This window comes from Stenella coeruleoalba, assembly GCF_951394435.1.
Source record: "Stenella coeruleoalba genome assembly, chromosome: 13".
Classification (NCBI taxonomy): Eukaryota; Metazoa; Chordata; class Mammalia; order Artiodactyla; family Delphinidae; genus Stenella; species Stenella coeruleoalba.
In genome coordinates, this window is record NC_137159.1 from 87969403 (window position 1) to 87988319 (window position 18917).

At 48.1% G+C, this 18917-nt stretch overlaps 1 long non-coding RNA gene across 1 annotated transcript in view; it reads left to right on the forward strand.

Moving 5' to 3' along the window:
* Nucleotides 1-11437: 11437 nt before the first annotated feature.
* Nucleotides 11438-18917, forward strand: part of LOC307195795 — a 176070-nt gene continuing 168590 nt past the window's right edge. The window contains exon 1 of the long non-coding RNA XR_013830953.1: nucleotides 11438-11857. This is a non-coding gene — a long non-coding RNA (uncharacterized lncRNA). The remainder of the gene's footprint in view (nucleotides 11858-18917) is intronic.

The following is an 18917-nucleotide window of genomic DNA, read 5'->3' on the forward strand; positions in this document are numbered from 1 at the left end:
TTTATAAAGTACAGCAGCGTCTACGCACATTTGAATACAGTGTTAATTTAGTCTGTGGCTGTTTCCCGGAGTCACACGGGTTAGTGGAACCTCACAGTCACTCCCAGGTCCCCGAGGGTGTGATGTCTCTGAAATCTGCAGGTTGGAGTCTGTTGCTCTAGGTGCTTTGAAAGCTCTCCGTAGATGAAGCCAGACCAACGAGGACCTGCCTGGGGACTGTGTTTTATCTACCCTCCGTTCCCTACAGAAAACTTCCTCTGCTGAGCTGTGCTCTGCAGTGATGTTATTGCCCTGAGGGACACCACGGGAGACGGTGCCTCGGCACCTATCTGCTGTAAGAAGATGTTGAGGTGTTATCATTTCGTGGCTTAGACAGGGTTCCTGGTTGCCAGCGATCATAGCTGAGCTGGGTGAAAGGAGCTGATTAAAGGACGTCGGGAGAACTTCTGCTTTGGGCTGTGGCAGAGTAACCGGTCCTGGACTAATCCCCCCACCCCCCATGTTAAACAGCTATAAAATCGGGCGACATTTATGCGAGGCCTGTGTTCGGGTGTGGACAGCAGGCAGGGCGAGACTGTGACCCCAAGTGGGGGAAGCTGATGAGGTGAGCCCGTGCTTGCCCTGGTGTAAGCTTCCCATTTGGCCCAGAAAGCTGGAGTCCAGAGGCGCACGGTGATCCCACTGGGCTAGAAGGCAAAGGTCAGAATTTGGGGAAGCTGATGCCCTTGGGGTCAGCAGGGCGGGGGCCGGGGAGGAGGGAGCCGTGCAGAGGGGCACCCCGGGGTCCACGCGTGGGCTCTCCCTGAGATCCTAGGGGTCCGGGCTGCGCATGCCCGGGCCAGACCACATGGGGCCTGCCGGGGAGTGGCTCCTGTGGGCGGGGAATGGGACAGAAATGCCAGAGGCCAAGCAGTGCCAGGGGACGTTTGGGCCCAGGGTAGACAGAGGCTGTCAGCCCCTCACGAGCAGTGGTGAATGTGTGTTAATAGAGCCAAGCACAGGGGAGGGTCTCTCCCCAAAGGAGAGCAGAGACCCTTGCCTTTGTCTGCTTTTCCCTCCACCTGAGAGTCAGCCCACGGAGGGCGTGTGATGGGGGCTCACCACGGGGAGGGTCAGGGAGACAGGGGAGGAGCCCCCCAAGCGGGGCTGAAGTGCAGAGCACCGTGGCCTCCCCTCTTCCCAGCCCGGGGCCCGGAGCCTACATGGGTGTCTCCTCAGCGGCCTCGCCAAGTTATCTCCTGGCAACTTTCTCAATTTGTTATAGAATTGCTGTAGGAATTAGATTCCTTATGGTGAAAATGATGTTTATTCACCATGAAGGTTAAGAAAAACAGCCCTTGAAAGGGAATGAGCTTTTGTCAGAGGAATTTTTCTTTTTTTTAATGAACAGGATTGTGTTTCTACAATTGTGCATTTTGCATGCACGTTTTTCATAAGAGAATGAGGACTTTTCAGAATAAAATGAAATCCTTTAATTAGAAGACATTGAAAAAGCAGAATGCTCCCCTCTGCCTGTGTCCCCTTGAGGCCTAATAACAGGTGCACAGATTGCTGGGTTTTCTACTGGAAATAACTTTGTCGTCCAGGAGCTGCAGGCCACGCAGCTTAGAAAGAACGAGGTCGTCAGAATGGTCTGGGTCGGGACAGAGGCCCAAGCTGTGCGAGCTCAGCAGGTTTGTACCAGGACGCCCGTGGTCTGACGCAGGAGGTCCGCAGGCCGCAGTCGGACCCCCGTGGTCTGACGCAGGTGGTCCGCAGGCCGCAGTCGGGGAGGAGACGCTGGGAGGATGGTTCGGAGGCTTTGACGGCTTGGAGAAGAGGGTGACCGTGGAGGAATGATGGGGTCCTGACTGATGGAGTGGGGTGGCCTGGGGGCCACTCTAGACTAACTGGACCCAAAGGGAAAATGAAGACCCCATAGGCGCAGTCATTCGCCGGCTCGGTGGGTCTCAGCTGGGGGCGATTTGGGGGCGATTTGGGGGTGATTTTGCTCCTTTGGCGATGTCTGCAGGTGTTTGATCGTCGTGGCTGCAGGGAGGTGCTGCCGGCGTCTAATGGGTAGAGGTGGAGGATGCTGCTAGACATTCTACAGGGGCTGGGTGGCCCTACAACAGAGAATCGTGGGGGCTAAAATGTCGCCAAGGCCACTGTCTAAAGCCCAGAAATCCTGACATGCAGTCCAGTGTCTTAGCTAGAAGTTTCTGGTTGACTAAGGAAGCATGTGCACACCCGCCTAGGACTTACCTGGGAAACTTGAGGGGCACATAGTGTGCTTCCGCTGGCCTGGCGTCATGGGTTTGGTAAACTAACGGCAACGTTTAGTCTTGCTCTGCTAGGGCAACAGGGGAGCATCAAGCTCTTCTGGTCCACGTGGGAACTGTGTGCAAACAGAGACGCAGACTCGATTTCAAGGGTGACCACCTTCTGGCTGCTGTGCGCTCAGCTCATCCCTGGCCCGCGGCAGCCATTGCCCGCCTTGGGGCTCCTTCTTGTTCAGCTACCAGATGCTCAGAGCACCAGCCCACAGCCAGCACTGACCCAGCGGAGCAGCCGGATGCAAGGAGAGCTGGGGGTCCCACTCCTACTGTCCCTGAATGAACTGGAATTGCTGGAAAGACAGCCTCGCCCCCACGTGCCTCTGTGGTAGCCAGCCCTCGACACCTGTTACTCACCTCTCAGACCTCATTCTTGTTTTAAAGACAGTAAATATGGGGCTTCCCTGGTAGTGCAGTGGTTAAGAATCCACCTTCCAATGCAGGGGACACGGGTTTGATCCCTGATCCAGGAAGATCCCACATGCCACGGAGCAACTAAGCCCATGCACCACACTACTGAACCCACGCTCTAGAGCCCGCGAGCCACACTACTCTGCCCACGAGCCACAACTACTAAAGCCCGTGCGACTAGAGCCCGTGCTCCGCAACAAGAGAAGCCACCGCAATGAGAAGCCCGCGCACCACAACAAAGAGGAGCCCCTGCTCGCTACAACTAGAGAAAAGCCCGCGCACAGCAACGAAGACCCAACGCAGCAAAAAAAAAAAAAAAAAAAAAAAAAGTCGGTAAATATAAAAGTACCCCAGGAAAGGGTCAATGGAAACTCTTATTAACCTTTTATCCCTTCACACGATTGAGCCTATCGATTCCAGGCCATATTGATCATTGGCTGAAGCCGAGAAGGTTTCCATATTCATCGTTGGCTCTAAAGACTGGACAGAAAATTCCTGCCGAGTGCGTGGCAGGCTTGGCTGGGGAGAGGAGGGGGAGGGTCTTGAGGGTCCTGGGAGGTGTGAGGCCTGAACAGGACTCGGGGCAGGTGGCTGACAGCAGCCCGCAAGGGCAATGCCTGACATGGCACCTCGTGCTTGGGCTTGTTCTGGGGGCCCCAGGGCAGAACTGGGGGACGGCAGGAGCCTCCACTTGCGCCCCTCTTCCAGTCTGCTCTCTGGAGCAGGACGGCCTCTCAAACCGTATCTCTGATCATGCGGCTCTTTGCCCAGACCTTTCAGCGGCTCCGTCACCTGCGCTCCCTGCCTGCTTCCTCCCGGTGCAGCCCTTCTGCTCGTTACTTGACGATGCTGAGCCTGTGTGTCTTAGATCTTTGCTTTTGCTGTGGCCTCTGCTGGCAGGGTCTCTCCTGTCTGTACGCAGCTCATTTCTTCAGTTCACTTAAGCCTCTCCCGGGTGTCATCTCTTTAGAGAGGTGTTCCATCTCAAATCTCTGTAGTTCTCTTAACTCTTACGCTTTTATCTTATCAGCACTTGAAACCACATTATTCAATTAACTGATTGCTTTCTGTTACCTGCTTCTGCACTAAATCCTAAGCCCCACGTTGGTGGGAACTTTGTCTTTTTCATCCATAGTCCTGGTCACTAGGGCAGGGCCTGGGACTTGGTAACGCTAAGACAACATTTGTTAAATAAATGACTGAATCATCAGCAGAAGGATAAGAAAAAGAGATAAATAAATTAACTTAAAGAATAAAATTTAATAAAATGAAATAATAAAAATTCATCAGTAAGTTCAATAACATAAAATCAATGTTGTCCAAATGCTTGGATGGGTGGGGGTCCACAGCAGATGCTTGGCTACAGAGAGTTATGTCAGTTCCAGGATAGTGGGCCTGAAGGGAAGGGCCGGAAGACCCACTGGTTGATCTGGACACCCCCCCTTTATGGGAAACAGAGTGCGTAGAAGTGCATGGCCTGGAGCACTTGGTGCTCAGAGAACAAGGGGGTTATCCCAGAGCACCTGGGAGTTTATGCTGGAAGCCTTCAGTCACTGTTGGGTGGTATAAATGAGAACAATTTGGAGATGGATTTGACAACATCTAATAGAGATAATCCAGTAATTCACCTTCTAGGTTTCCACCTCCAGGGAAACTCTTACACATATGCAGGAGGAGACATGCAGAAAACCATGTATTGCAGAATTACTTAAAATCACAAAAAATCAAAGCGATCTAAATGCCATTGATAGGTAAATGAATAAGTTATGGTATATTGAGAGATTAGTTTTATAGTAATTAAAATGAATGAGCCTAAATTCTCTCTTTTTCTCTCCACATATATGTGTTTATGTGTATAAAGGTAGATAAATTTCAATAATCTAATGGTGAACTGAAGAAAGCTAATTACAAAACAGTTCCTACAGCCTGATCTGTACGTATGCAGTGCTTGTATAAAAACATGTTTGGAGCGATACTTGCCAAATTCAGGATAGTGGTTAATTCTCAGGAAGGGAGGGTTAAGGACACTTCGAGGTAAAAATGAAGGTTCAATTGTGTCATTGATATTTAAATATTTGTTCTTTTAATATAAATCATATATGGCAAAATGTCACCATATGGTAGAGCTGCATGGAGGATACTTGGGTGTTTTTAATTTCATTCTCTGCACGTTTCTGCATGTGTTTAATTTTTCATAATATGTGACTGATTTCCAAATGGGCTGAAATAAGTGGATACAAACAGGAAATGGTATTATTGTTCTCCGTAGATTCTTTTAATAGTGGTTCTCTTTATTTGAACTCCCAGGCTGATCTCACAGCTTCGAAGTTGCTTTTGACTTCATAGCTGAGTCCTGTCCGGGTAAATACCACTCACTTTTGAGGCTTTAAGAGTCCACGAAAAGACCAGCCTCACATTCGATGCAAAGTTCTTCTCTCCCAGGCTGTTCTGGGGCCTGGAACCCTCCAGCAGGAAGGGCCTTTCTTTCACGCTGCCTCCTTTGCTCCCTGCTTCTTGCTTTTCCGGATGATGGGGGATCAGAGATCAAGGTGGCAGAAAATTGTTTCACGCGGCTGAGCCCGCCGTGTGGTCTTTTGGTCGATAGCCTCGGTCGTTGCTGGAATCAAGGTGGTGTCAGGGATGCTCCAGCCCCACTTGCATCTTCAAGATTTCTAGGACAGGAGCAGACCCAGGCCTTTGTTTCACACATGTCCCTGCACTGCAGGGACACGGCCAGTGCTGTCTAGAACCTTCCTCTGTGCTTTGCCTGGCGGCCAGGCTGGGTTCAGCTGGTGTCCAGCAGGGAGCAAGAAGCCAGAAGCCCCTCATGTAGGTGCCCCAGCTCCTCCGGGAGCCCTCCTTGCTTGACTTCAGGAAATGGGGATACCCCTCCCCTACTTCACAGAAAGAGGAGGGAAAAGCCCTAGAGTTCTTCCTTAAGGACCCTCTACTCAGATGGACTGTTTCTCTGGCTGCCACCAACACTCCTATTTCAAAGAATTCCTTTTGAATTTCTGTTTTCTCTTTATTTGGTCTGGTTGAGATAATGGGGTGAGAGCAGCTGAACCTGTTCTTCTACTTTTCAGTAAGTCCAAAATTCAGGACACAAGCAAATTTCTGTTCAACATCCTGTGACAAGGAGAAAAAATAGAGCCTGACTATGTAAAATGGCTGAGAATGTTAGGGGAGGATCCATGGCAATGAAAATAACTAGGAAAGCCCTTAGGTTTAAGAAAAGATGACTATTTGATCACATATGTTGAAATGAGTAATGAGAAAGCCCAGTTAACCCTGAGAAAATAATTGTATTTTTAACCCTTGGACACAGGATATTTGATTATATTCAATTTTTTTCTAATTCTTTGATATTTTCAAAATAAAGAAACATATTTAGATTTTTAAGGTGCACAAGTAAAGAGACTGTGTATTATAATTTTGTCATTTTTAGGTAAATAAGGTGGAAGTAACTCTAAAGATGCAATCTTAAAGACTCACAGTGATCCATGTGAGGGTATTTACTCAAGTGTAAATATGACTTATTTGGACAAATACTTCTTTCTCTACACAGAGAGACACCCACTCCTTTGGCTTAAGCTGGAAATGGTGATTCCCGTTTGTTACCACAATTTAGCATTTTCCTACCTGCTTTTGGTTCTCTCTCCAAGTCCCCTTCCACAGGTTAATTTCTTAGAAATCTTGGTGTATCCTAGATCCAGCCTGTCTTACTAGAGGGTAATTTTTAGTCCTTAACTTCTTTTCTGTTAAAAAGTTTTCCCTGGACTGAATAAGATTGGGAATAATGCAAGGATGTCCACTTTCACCACTCTTATTCAACACAGTACTGGAGTTTCTAGCCAGTGCAATAAGACAAGAGAAAGAAATAAAAGGCATACAGATTGGAAAGGAAGAAATAACACGGATGACATGATTGTTTGCACAGAAAATCTCGAGGAATCTGTCAACTCTCCCCACCCCCACCACTCTTAGAGCTAATAAATGAATTCAGGAAGGTATCAGGTTACATGATCAGCATGTAAAAGTCAATCACATTTCTATATACCAATGATAAACATGTGGAAATCAAAACTAAAAACACGTTACTATAAATCTCTGGAAAGAAAATGAAATACTTAGGTATATATCTAACAAAACATATACAGGATTATATGCTGAAAATTTCAAAATGCTGATTAAAGAAATAAAACAAAGCCTAAATAAATGGAGAAACATACTGTATTAATGGATTGGAAGAGTCAATGTAATAAAGGTGTTGTTTCTACTTAAACTGATGTATAGGCTTAACACAATTCTTAACAAGTTCCCAGCAAAGTTTTTTTTTTTTGTAGATGTAGACAGCTTATTTTAAAATGTATGTGTAAAAGCAAAGGTTCTATAATAGCTAAAACAAGAATTTTGAAAAACAAGAATGAGATGGAGGAAATGCTCTACCTGATGTTAAGGCTTACTATACAGCTACAGTTATTGAGACAGTGTGGTATTGGCAGAAGAGTAGACACAGAGATCAGTGGAACATAACAGAGGTCAGAAATAGACCCACAAATATGCCCATCTATTTTTTTTTTGTTATTGAGGTGAAATTCATGAAGCAAAAATTTTACCATTTTAAAGTGGACAATTCGGTGGCATTTAGTACCTTGAAATTGTTGTGCAACATCCACCTCTATCTGCTCCAAAATACGTCCATTGTCCCCAAATAAAATTGCTACCCCTTCATCCCAGCCCCCAGTAGGCACTAATTTGCTTTCTGTCTCCATGGATTTACCTATTCTAAATATTTTATAAAAATGGAATCATACAGTTTGTGACCTTTTGTGTCTGGCTTCGTACACAGCACGATATTTTTGAGGCTCACCCACATTATAGCATATATCAGAATTTATTCCTTTTTATGGTTGAAGACTACTCCATTGTCCAGCTATCCCACAGTTTGTTTATCCCTTCATTCACTGATGGACATTTGGATTGTTCCCACCCTCTGACTATTGTGAATTGTGCTGCTGTGAACAGTCTTATATACGTTTTTGTTTGAACACCTGCTTTTAATTCCTTTGTGTATTTACCTTGGGGTTGAATTGCTTGATCATGTAATAATTCTATGTTTTAACTTTTTGTGGAACCGTTTGGCCTCATTTTAAAGCATAACCAGCAATGTGTGAGAATTCCAAGTTATCCACATCCTTTCCAACAATTATTTTCCATAGTTTTGATTACAGCCATCTTTGTGGATATGAAGTGGTATCTCATTGTGATTTTGATTTGCATTTCCCTAATGACAAATGATGCCGGACATCTTTTCATGTGCACCAATCACATGTATGTTGGTGTGCTTGATGGTGTCCCATAGGTCTCTTAGGCACTGTTCATTTTTCTTCATTCATTTTTCTTTCTGCTCCTCAGACTGGATCATGTCGATTTAGCTGTCTTCAGGTTTGCTGCTTCTTTCTTCTGCCTGCACGTGCACATCAATTATTTTACGTTTTACCTTCAGAATTTTTGAATCCTATTTGTAATTTCTATCTCTTTATTCGTATTTTCTATTTATAAGACATCATTTTCCTAGTTTCCTTTAATTCTTTGTCTATGCTTTTCTTTAGCTCTTTTAGCTCATTTAAGACAGATAATGTAGAGTCTTTCTCCAGGAACTGCAATGTCTTGTAGGGACGCTTTTCTATTAATTTCTTATTTTCCTGTGAATGGCTACACTTTCTTGTTTCTTTGCAAAAATTTCATAGTTTTTTGTTGTTGAAAACTGGACATTTAATATATTATAGTGTGGCAACTTTGGAAATTACCCCCACCCCCTGGCCAGGGTTTATTGTTGCTCTTGTTTGGATTGTTTGATTTAGTGACTTTTCCTAAGTATTTTTTGTGAAGACTATATTCTTTGTCATGTGTGGTCACTGAAGTCTCTGTTCCATTATGTTAGTGGTCTGGGAGTGATTTGGCAGAGATTTTCTTAAATGCCTGCAGCCACAAACAAACAAACAAAACAAACCTCTCCTGGTCTTTGCAGACTGGCTGTGTGTCGGAATACTCCTTCAATGCTTAGTGAGGCCGTTTACAGCTCTGCCGTAACTGTCACTTCCTCTTCTTATGGAGCCTAAACATCAGGCAGAGGTGGAAGTGTAGGGTCATCTCAGGTTTTTATGAGCATGTGTCCAGCCCTGCATGTGTTTGTGGACTTTGAGGTTCCCTGAGATATGCAGGAGCTTTTCAGATCCCTCATTCCCCCAAATGTCTCCTTCCCCAGTCTCTTCCTTCCAGGAGTTTTTGGTGTGTCTATTGATTTCCATGACGTGCATCCCTTGCTCCAGATGGCTGCAGATACCACATGTGCCTTTAAATACTTTGGACAAATATCACCTGGGAGTTGGGTCATCCCTGGGAGAGGCCCAAGGCAGTGGAACAAAGGGAAGCCCTTGAGCCAGTCCTTCAGGGAGCCGCTAGGAAGGTGAAATATGGCCACAGTTCCTTGAAAATGAGGTCCATGTTGCTCTCTGGGGGCTGCCACCTTCACAGCCCTCACTGAGCTGGGGAGTGGCAGATGGAAGCAGGTCAGTTAAAATATCACAATGCTCTTTTAATGAAATTCAGCAAAACTACTGAAATTCTTTCTTTGTTAAGAAAGAAGTTTCACGTGGGTGTTGTAAGTTTTTGATTAGATTCCAGAGTTTCCCAAAAAGTCAACCTGACTGTTTTTGCCAATTTAATCATTGCGTTAGTGGTGAGATGGGGTTTGGGATTTCCCTACTCTGCTGTTTTTGGTGGCATCTGAATTTTGACAAAGGTGCAAAAGCAATTCAATGCAGAAAAGAAAGCCTTTTTAACAAATGGTACTGGAGTAATTGAACATCTTTATGTTTGAAAAAAAGAAATCTGATCAAAACCTCATACATTACAAAAATTAACTCAAAATGGATCACTGACTTAAATGTAAAATGCACAACTATACAATTTTTAGACAAAACCAGAAAATTTTAGGACCTAAGACTAGGCCGAGAGTTTTTAAAGTTGACACCAAAAGAATGAACCACAAAGAAAAAATGGATAAATTGGACTTCATCAAAATCTAAAGTTTCCTGTTAGGAGAACAAAAATGACAGACTGAGAGAAAATATTTGCAAACCATATATCTGAAAAAGGACTTGCATCTAGAATATATAAACATCAGTTTAAAAAACAACAACCACTACCACCAATCCACCTAGAAAATGGGCAAAAGACAGGAATAGTCATTTCACTAAAGAGCCTAAACAGATGGCAAACAAGTTTATGAAAAGATGCCCAACATCGTTAGCCATCGAGGAATGCAGATGAGACCACAGTGAGATTTCACTGCGCCCCTATCACAATGTGTGAAATAAAAAGCTGACGGGCTTCCCTGGTGGCGCGGTGGTTGAGAGTCCGCCTGCCGATGTGGGGGACGCGGGTTCATGCCCCGGTCCGGGAGGATCCCACATGCCGCGGAGCGGCTGGGCCCGTGGGCCATGGCCACTGAGCCTGCGCGTCCGGAGCCTGTGCTCCGCAACGGGAGAGGCCACAACAGCGGTGAGAGGCCCACGTACCGCAAAAAAATAAATAAATAAAATAAATAAATAAAATAAATAAAAAGCTGACAACACCCACTGCTGCAAGGATGCAGTGAAACAAGATACTGGTGGGAATGTAAAAGGTGCAGCTGCTCTGGGAAACAGTTTAGTTAAAAAACTAAACATGCAGCTCAGTATCGTAGGAGCCAACAATTGCACCCCTGGGCATTTATCCCAGAAAGACAACAACTGCTATTCAGGCCAGAGTCTGTACACGAATGTTCACAGCCGCCTCATTTATAATAACCGAGGAATGGAAACGCCTAACTGTCCTCCAGTGGGTGAACGGTTATTCACAGTGGTGTACCATGCCGCGGAGTACTACTCAGCAATAAGAAGGGACGAACTGTGCTTTCCTGCAACAGCCTGGTTGGATCACAAAGGAACTATGCCGAGTGAAAAAAGACAACACACTCCCCCCGACAGTGTATGTAGAGCTGGGGACACTGAATAGCTCTGTGGAGCTACTGATAACAGTTTCCTGGTGGTGACACTGCACTGTCGTTATGCAAGGTGTTACCTTTGGGGAAAACCCGGTGACTGGTGCGTGCGAACTCTCTGTACGTTTCCCGCCAACTGTCTGTAAATCTACAATTACTTCAAAATTAAAAAGTTAAAAAGAAGAGGTACATTTCCTCTGGCCTGGATCTTTTGTCTGGACAGCATTATGATCAGAAACCTATTGTTCCCTGAATCCGCCTCATGTCACCCCACCTCCCAGTTCCTGGGTCATGGTCAGCCCCCTGGAATGCTCCTCCTTTGGTCCATCTTTCCAGATCGTCCTCATTCTTCAACCTCACTCAGCCCTGACCCCTCCTTTCCATGAAGCCTTCACTCACTTGCTGGAATGTGTTTTGTTTTCAAGCTTCCTCTTCTGATTAAACTGATAATTGTAGACTTTTCTAAACATATGTTTTTTATCTTAAATATTGATGGTGTCACAGAAGAGAACAAAAGAAATCACTAACTAGCCCCGCTTAGGCATCCCTCGTTGACATTTTCTTTAAAAATTAAAATATTTGCACAGGAACAATATTTTGAAATATCTTCGTTTACCAGCTCTCTTAGGGGAGCTGGCTGCTCTCACTTTTCCCCGTCCTCCATCCCTGCTACAGCACGAAGCCCGCGCACCCCTGGGAGGGAGGTGGGTATCCCATCCGGAAGCTGGCACCCGACAGGAAGAGGAAGCGGAAGAGCTTCCCTTGGGCAATTTGGGAGAAAAGGGAAGGTGGAGGGGCTTCCCTGGTGGCGCAGTGGTTGAGAGTCCGCCTGCCGATGCAGGGGACACGGGTTCGTGCTCCGGTCCAGAAAGATCCCACATGCCGCGGAGCGGCTGGGCCCGTGAGCCATGGCCGCTGAGCCTGCGTGTCCGGAGCCTGTGCTCCGCAACGGGAGGGGCCGCGACAGTGAGAGGCCCGCGTACCGCAGAAAAAAAAAAAAGGGAAGGTGGAGGTTGTGAGACAGCAGGGTCCATGCTTCCACACGCTGAACCACAGGAGGTCAAGGTGCAGAGCCTTCCGGGTAAGTGCTGGGGTCCCGAGAAGTGGGCTTAGAGGTCCTCGGAGGAAACCGAGGTCTGGACCGGAAGCCCCGTGTGACTCTGCACCGCGTCCAACCACAGAACGCGTCAGTTTTCTTCCCGATACACAGGTGTAAAGGGAGAAAATTCGCCTAGTTCAGGATAACACAGAATACAAAGTAAAACCCCCTTCCCCCTCGTCCATCTCACCAAAGGCACCTACTGAGTTCCTGTGATTCTTTCCCAAAGAAAACTTTCACTTATTTTAAAAATATTTAAATGGAAAAAGGTAATCTACAGCACTGTCGGTGCCCCACTTGCCTTTTTTCCTACTTAAAACATCCTGGGATTTTCCCACATTGACCCTCCCACCTCCTTTACTTCTCTCTCTCTCTCTTTTTTTTTGTTTTCACGTGGGCCATTTTTAAAGTCTTCTACAGTGTTGCTTCTGTTTTATGTTCTGGTTTTTTTGACGGAGAGGCATGTGGGATCTTAGCTCCCCGACCAGGGATCGAACCTTCACCCCCTGAACTGAAAGGCGAAGTCTTAACCATTGGACCACCAGGGAAGTCCCTCACCTCCTTTATCTCTAATGACTGTAGATATCCACCTCTGTCCTCTATTTATGGACACTTTGGTGGTTTTAGTGTTTTGCTGTTTCAAAAAACGTTGCAATGAATATCTTTCTTTTCTTCATGTACATTTTAGCAACCATTTCTGAGGATATGCATAGGGTAACACGGACAGTTGGATCAAAGGGCATGAAAATTAAATTATTTTAATTTTCCTTTTTTTTTTAAAGAAAAGGTAAGTTACGTTCAAAACTAAAAAAGTCAATTTGATAGTCAGAGAGTAAAAAGTAAACCCCTTCCTGTATAGATCCTGGCCCCTCTCTCCCCTCAAAGAAGTCATTATTATTTCTCTTTCCACAACTTAAGTTTCCTTAAAACGTGGTCACGTGCTTAACACATTGTACTTGATAAATAATTCTCAGGTGCTCAGAGACATAGATTTTATGAAAGTAAAAAACTGAGCAAGAAAGACACCCCTAAGGAGGGTTTCGTCCCTAAATCTGGACCACGCGGAATACCCAGGGGCAGGTGAGGAAAGTGAGGCGAAATAACCAGCCCTGCTTCTCATAGCTGAACTGCCTGCCTCCCAGCCTCAGGGGTCCTTGGAGGCCTGCGCCCAAATGAGCTACAGATTGAGTCCTTACGCTTAAATTTCCCAGGCCGGAGCACCGAGGCCGGCCCGATCTCGGCTCTGGTTAAGAATTCCGGCCACCTAGCGGCTTGGACAGGGGCCTGGAGAATGCGCTGAAGCGTTGTGTGTGTGCCGGCACGAGGGACGCTGTGCTGCAGCAAGAAGGGACTTCTGACAGCCTGGTGTAGGGGGAATCCGGGGGGCTGTCCAGAGCGCGTCCACTTGAGATCACTTAGCTTAGGACAGAAGCCCTGCCTTGCTTTCAGCTCGTCCGTGTGTGTGTGTGTGTGTGTGTGTGTGTGTGTGTGTGTGTGTGTGAGAGAGAGAGAGAGAGAGAGAGAGAGAGAGAGAGAGAGAGAGAGAGTCTCTGGGGACTAGGGAGCCGGCAGGCCGGGAGAAAGAGAGATGAGGGGCCCGGAATTTGTTTAGCGCATGCGTGCTGGGTGCCTCACATCCACATTTCACTTAGTTTTATTTTTATTTATTTATTTTTAATACTTACTTATTTATTTATTTGGTTGCGCCGGGTCTTAGTTGCAGCATGCATGTCAGATCTAGTTCCCTGACCAAGGATCGAACCCGGGCCCCCTGCACTGGGAGCACGGAGCCTTAACCACTGGACCGCCAGGGAAGTCCCTCTCATTTGGTTTCTATTCGTGACCACCTCTCTGTGGGGCAGACGTGACCTCTGCATTTAGGAACGAGAGGAGGGAGGCCCCCAGGGCAGGGATGCAGGTCAGCTTTAGCTCATCACAGAGGTCACCTGCGAGGTATCACTATGCTCTGTTTAAGGAGGTGGGTGCAGGCAACCAATGTGGAGAGGTTTCCAGAAAAGCAGGTCTACCAAAGGTTTGGATCCCGCGGCTCCTGCATCCCCACGCCGTCCCCACGAAGGAGTCGCTGTTTCCTCGGTACCGTCAGCTTCTCCCCGAGGGCCTGGCGCTCCCTGAACAGTCAAACTCTGGGCTACATTCTGATGCCTGTGGAGAGAGGGGCTTCTCCTAGTTTGGGGGACCCTCTGTGGGAGGTCTGGGGATGCTGAGAGCACACAGAGGTTGGGTGGTTAACCGAGGGCGTCCGGGCCCCTGGACGTGGGGATCCCCAGAATGAGCGGTCCCCCTCCATCAGCCCTGGCTGGGGAGGGCAGCCTGTGCCCCGAGCTGAAACAACTTCTTATTTGGAAATAAGCATGTGGTACTTTTAGAAAAGTGGAAAGACAAAAGCTGCAGGCCGGAGGGTTGAGGCCCCCAGGGGACCGTGAGACCACACAGGGGTACAGTTCTGCTGCTTTTCCTTCTCTCCGCCCATTGTCTGGCTCTGTGTAAAGCTGGGCTCCCTGGAGCGCTCCAGCCCGGGAAAGGGCCCGGCCTACACCACGAGGAGGGGTTCCGAGAGCGGGAGGCCGGGAGGGACTGAAGGCCGGAGGACGGCGCAAAGGTCACAGCAGATGGTGGCGGCCAGCCCTCCCTGCCCTGGTCGGCGTGCTGGTTGTCTCCTCTGCAAGCCTCTCTCGTCAAGGGCAGCTACTGGTATTTATTCTGCGGGCTCTGGGAAACAGCCTTTGTTCCTCCTGGCTCTGGAAAAGTGGCCTTAATCCAAAGTGATTACTCTGCCGCGCGCTCAGATTTGTTCTTTGGTGATAGGCCGTCCTCGTGGCCTGGATCTCGGGCTCACGTTACCCAGCCTGTTGCAGAGGCCATCTGTCTTTCCATTCCCGGGCAGACAATGACACGGAGGGCTCTTTGTCCTCTGCAGCTTTTGTGTGTGCGCGTGCGGCACTGACCTCCGTGCTTCATCTCCACCGCAGTTAAGGGGAGCCGTGAAGAGCACAGGGGTTTTAGAAGCAGCCAGGGCAGAAGGAAATTGCCGTCCCAGGGAGGGACCGCGGCGTCCCCGAGTCTGTCTTTCCCTTCTTGCCATTTGCAGCGGTTCTGGCCGCGGGAGTGGCCCATGCGCGCGGGTCACACCTGCGTGTCGTCTGGACCAGGACACGCCTGGCCGGCCTCCCAGGAATCCATTGTTTCTCCTGGCAGGCTTGCTGAGGATGTGCAAGGCCCTTCTCTGTTGCTGGGGGCTGGACGAGGGGTCCTCCCCTCCCGAGAGCCTCTTCCTGGCACAGGGCAGGGGTACAGGATTTGGGGGGATCGCCCTCTCCCCTCCAGCATCTCCTTTGTCTGGAAGGGACGGTGCAGCTGCTGAGAAGCTCGTCTGCGATGCTTTAAATCTTGCTTCTCTGTCGGCCACGTTGCCTCCCCCTCGCTTCCGACTGCCCACCCCCCATCATTTCCCCTCTATTGGCATGTATTTCAGGCAGGAGACAGGAAACGAAATGGCTCCATTTCACCGAGACGAGGCATTGATGGGCAGGCGTGCACAGCCATGTTCCGTCTGTTTGGAGCAATGAGGAGAATTTCTTTGGTCTTTGTATCTCTGTTCGACATGAGGCTTTTACTGTTTTGCACTGTATGAAAAATAAAATTTCAAGTGAACTGCAGTTTAGCTGTGACTCCATTTTTAATTGCTTAGAATTAGCACTTGATTTGCCAATTATCTGTGACTTTGGGGTAGTCTGTGCTAAAACGAGGGACCACTCCTGATTATGTCAGTAATGGAAAAAAGCAGGACTGCCCACGGTCTCATGATGGAAAAATCCCCAAACCGCTGCACCTGCACCTTGCGCTGCATTTCATCCTCCTGTTTAAGTGCAAACACGCTGCCCATTCTAGAAATTCGCTTCCCAGGAGGAGCGGCATTGTGGAGACTTGATCCAGGAGAGGCTGGGAGCTGCCTGAGCGCCCGTCACGGCCGGTGCCCCCTCCCCGCCAGCCCCAGGTTGGCCACGAGCTTGCCCCGCCCTGCTCCGTGGCCTCGTTCGCACCTTCTCTGGGGGCAAGAGGAGATCGGTTGTTTATATCTTACAGAGCGTGGAGTCGGGACACTGGTCTTCTCATCCATGCTCTTCCTCACTTTCCTCGCTTATAAAATGAGCGAAGGAACTGAGTTCCAGGCACCAGGGGAGTGGAGACTCAAGGGTGTGAGTGATTTGTACACGCCCTACGCTGGCACCGCGGGGCAGGGGCCAGGTCCACATCCGTCCGGCTCCTGGTCAGTAATTCCTAACCGACAGTGACCTGCAGTCTCCCCAGTTACGTCGACTGAAGGGCTGCTCCCAGAAATCAAGTACATGCCTCACTTACACTCGTCCTACTGCTTAGAAGCCATGGCTGTGAACCCCTTGGAGCGGAAGGTGATTCCCCACAGCAGTAGCATCCTGTCTTGTACGTGTTGAACAAAGGAGTTGATGAATTAATTTAAGTGTGGATTGTTTTCATGGCTGGTGGTGCTGGGCTGCTGACTGTGCTGGGAGAGCAGGCACACAGCCCTGGACGGCGCCCCAGGGGTTGCTGGACCGCACTGGTGGCAGCAGCCCTGGGAATGTGCAGTCCACAGGCGCAGAGAGAAACCTTTTTCTGGAAGGCTGCAAGTATTATCACGTGAGTGTGGTTTCTTCTCCTGCGTTGCTGGTTCCTCTGTGCTTTGATGAAAGATCGCCTTTCCCTGTGACTTGTGGTGTGGGTGAGATCTGATGTCAAGGAGAAGAAATTAAAGGGACAGAGCACTTCGTTTTGTGGAGGGTTTGCTTTCTGCCTCTGCAGAGTTGACGCCATCCGTATGGTCCGGGGAGGAAGTAGTTCTCTTGTGGTTTGACAGTAGTCACGGCTGGACGTGCCGGGCCCACAGGCACTGATCCATCTGAGGGGCCGTCCCCGAGAGGATGGAGGGCCTTTCCAGGCGCCGAGATGCTCTGTGAGGGAGGTGATATTTCAGACCTCTTTCTATATAATTACCTGTTATTTTCACGGGTTAGATGTTGCTTTTCTTTGAGAAAACATTCATAGTAATCTAGGTCCCCCTCTGAGTTCAGCAATAATTAAAAACACAAAATAAAGGCAGCTGCCTTCGGCAGTGTTTCCTTGGTCCTCAGGATTCAGGATTGATTCTGCAGCGGCCTGGCTCCGCCGTGGATGGCAGACAGTCTGGAGTTCATCGAAACGTCTTCAGTCAACGCCCGGCATTGCAGCTCAGTGCCCTGTGGTGCAGCGCACGAGCCAGCTAGGGAAGCATGAAAGGCGTGGGGGTTTCACCAGCCCCAGAGCCTCCCTGTAGGGTTAAAATTCTGTTACACTTGAACTGTAGTTACCATCGTCAAATAATAGTGCCTTCTATCAACTCTTATGCTTTGGTGTTTCAAAACATTCAGTTTCAAGAAGGTCATAGAATTTCTTAATAGACAAAGACCGAGGACCTAGGTGAGTGGAACCCTCAGTTTACCAGCAATATTTGAAAAGCTGTAATTTTTAGGGAAAGAATAAAACTCATGAGGCCTTCATATCACAACTTCCTCCCTCTCTCTTTATTTCTAGATACTTTCAGGGGATGTCTTGCATTCAGTATGAATCTATTATTTCTTTATGTTTGTTCGACTCCAGAAAGGATTCAAGGTGGCTTACAACGTTAGATCATCTATGAAATAATGAAAATAATAATAAGTAAATAATAGTAAATAACAAATTAATAATCACAAGAAGGAAGAATAAAAATACCTTTTAGGATTTGAGAAAGTTGCTAAAATTGGCTGCTAAATTTTGCTGTCAACTTTTCAACAGCAAATGAGAAGGAATAAAGAGAGTAAGAATGAGAGGTTGAGTGACAAGGAGAAAGAATGTGAGTGCGAGGAAGAGAGGACGGAAGGGCTGTCCTCGAGATGCAGAATTCTCACTGCCTGACTCGTGATTACCTGGATGGAAAAGCTGGTTTGGGATCTTTCACTGCAGGAGTGTGGCTTTTAAATGATGGACACTGGTGGGCTTCCCTGGTGGCGCAGTGGTTGAAAATCCGCCTGCCAACGCAGGGGACACGGGTTCGAGCCCTGGTCCGGGAAGATCCCACATGCCGCGGAGCAGCTGAGCCCGTGTGCCACAACTACTGAGCCTGTGCTCTGGAGCCCGCGGGCCACAACTACTGAGCCCATGTGCCACAACTACTGAGCCCACGTGCCACAACTACTGAAGCCCTTGAGCCTAGAGCCCGTGCTCTGCAACAAGAGAAGCCACCACAATGAGAAGCCCGCGCACAGCAATGAAGAGTAGCCCCTGCTCGCCGCAACTATGGAAAAGCCTGCGCGCAGCAACGAAGACCCAACACAGCCAAAATAAAATAAGTCGATTTATTTTAAAAATGTATTTAAATGATGGACACTGGTTAATATAAGCGAGAACATTATCAACTATGGTTGAAATCAGCAGGATTTGGTGAACGGACTGGACACAGGGCAAGAGAGACAGAAGCCAAATTCATCTTTTGACTGGTTTTTACGGAGGTGGGGTCCTCGCGCCGTCTGTCGGCCCTGTGGCCCTGGACACCCACACGGCTGACGTGAGCCTGGTGCAGGGCTTCCCCCGAGCCCCTCTCTCCCTGTTCTGTCCTCGCCTCCTCTCCTGTTTCTTTCCCGAGTTGATTCTCACTGCGTGTTCAGATGATGGTGTAGCTGGCCTATCCTTTGGTTCGATATTTGCAGGAAGAGCCTCAGCTCAGCCCTCCGTGCCCGGCACAGTGCCACGGGCTTTATGCATGTCAGTGCATTTCATCCTCACAATAGAGGTTTGTGCCTATGCACAAACCGTGCAAGGCAGGGGGTGACTGGAGTCCTGTTTTCGAAGATAGTTCTAGAAACGGTGTGAACTAGGGTTTGGGGAAGGAAAAGATGGTCACTGTGGTTTGAAATCTGCTGAAGGAGTTCCGGCAGCATAAGGTCATGACCTAGAGCACAAATCCTGGACCATGTACCTCAGGTTCAGT